Genomic DNA, 1,820 nt, shown 5'->3' with positions numbered 1-1,820 from the left:
ACCCTACATATACATACATCTAGTACTCTGAGTGTTAAGACACTATTGTCATTATGTTTGCATGTGTCCTGTCACTCAGACTCTCTGGGATTGTTGTTCATTGTCCGTTCAAATGCAATCACAAAATGCCCACCAGTTTGCAACCGGCACTCATCTGCCCACCCTCTCCATCCCTTTGCTTGTGTTTGCAGGTTTGCATCTGAATCACAGAGCTGGTGGGGGCCCGAGCACTTGGCCACGTGGACCAGATTGATGCCATTGTCTCGGCACACTGACCTTTGCTGTAATACCCATGGCAGACATCACAAACTCTCACATCAATTTACTCCAATTGGATGTGGCATGTCTTGGCTAACTCAATTTGTGGAGAAATGCACCTGTCTCTGCCTTCCCTCCCTATAGATTTACTCAAAGGGAGGGTGGGGAGAAGGCAGAGAAAGGGAGAGTTAAGGGAGAGCTTTAGGAGTGAGACACACTCCTGGTCTACTCCCCTTCCCCCTCCTCACCCCTAGAAACACTCACCCATATGCATATAAACACATACTTCTTTTTTCTCTATCCCTCAGCTCTTTTCCGTCTGACATACTTTGCAGATGTACCATCTCTGCACAAACATAAACCCCTTGGACTCGTGTTCGTGTGTTTGACTGTGTGTGTTTCCAAGGTCTGGGCAGAGCGTCTGGGAGGAGCAGAAGGAGAGCCATTAGCCTAGCAGTAATCAGATTAGAGAGACGTTAAAGGGGATGTGAATTTAAACAGCCAGCAAAGAGAACAAGAGGAAAAGTCTGAGGTGTTATTAAGGTTGTTCATTACTCATACACTCTGCATGCTCATGCTTGTCTGCAGCATAAGCTAAAGTTTGGTTTGCAAGTGGACTTGTGTATGCAGCTTTTATGCATTAGAAAAGTTGAGTTGTTTTTTTCTAGATAGTTGGTTGTGATGTAATAATAAATAATCTGACAACAAATAATTTGCAGGTCAGATCTATTTATAGTCTCTACCATCTTTAATCTACTAAATCAGGATAGAGCTAACGTGAAGTGAATAAAGAATAAATTCTCTATGGAGGGTGAAGGATAATGTTTGACTTTATGTTGGGGTGAATTTAGGTGTATTTAACATGCACAAGGTTAGCTGATTCTAGTCAGGTAATGCATTACATCAGCGTGGGTCCTCAGAGAGATGGAAGTCCATCTGTTGGTTTCAGAGTGTTGCTTTATGCAAAGTATGCAAGCTGTCAAAGATGAATAATATGTGTTGGGATCTGAGCATTAGGTAATGAGCAGCATGCTGTGAGGTGAGGCGTAACACAAACCACCACACCATCCTACCCTGTGCACCCATAGGGTTCACTTGTAACATATGCATCTGTTTTACCATGTTGTGATGGCCTACAATTATTCACTATGTTCACTACTGTGACAGTGATTTAGTGATTTTTGATTGTGTTGTTGATGGCCAACTAAAATAAAAAATAACACACTTTGTATTTTTAACATAATCGCCACACTTCTGGGGTCTTAAGTCAGCAGGTGATTCATTAGCAAAGGACACAGGAGACCTGTTCTGTCTAAGCTTTTCATACCCATGGCTGGAGTAAAATAAATTCTCTGAGCTAAATAGGGACAATATTTGTTAAATGCACCAACAGACACATATCTATTATCTTGACTAACTGAGGTGACCCTGATGTTTACTCCCCTGAAAAACTTCTGGTTCCTATTGGAGATGAAAGACACTTTAAAAAAATCAAATGAGATATCAGTGCTATATATATGTATGTATGTATATATATATATATATATATATATATATATATA

General features: G+C 40.8%; 1 long non-coding RNA gene across 1 annotated transcript in view; it reads left to right on the top strand.

The window, feature by feature from the left end:
* The first annotated feature begins 189 nt into the window (after positions 1–189).
* LOC107089172 overlaps positions 190–1,820 on the top strand; it is a 10,369-nt gene continuing 8,738 nt past the window's right edge. Inside the window, exon 1 of the long non-coding RNA XR_001481425.1 lies at positions 190–283. This is a non-coding gene — a long non-coding RNA (uncharacterized LOC107089172). The remainder of the gene's footprint in view (positions 284–1,820) is intronic.

The sequence above is a fragment of the Cyprinodon variegatus genome, unplaced genomic scaffold (assembly GCF_000732505.1).
Source record: "Cyprinodon variegatus isolate N-32 unplaced genomic scaffold, C_variegatus-1.0 Scaffold242, whole genome shotgun sequence".
Lineage (NCBI taxonomy): Eukaryota > Metazoa > Chordata > Actinopteri > Cyprinodontiformes > Cyprinodontidae > Cyprinodon > Cyprinodon variegatus.
The sequence above is the reverse complement of the archived record's forward strand: the minus strand, read 5'-3'. Positions and strand labels throughout refer to the sequence as shown.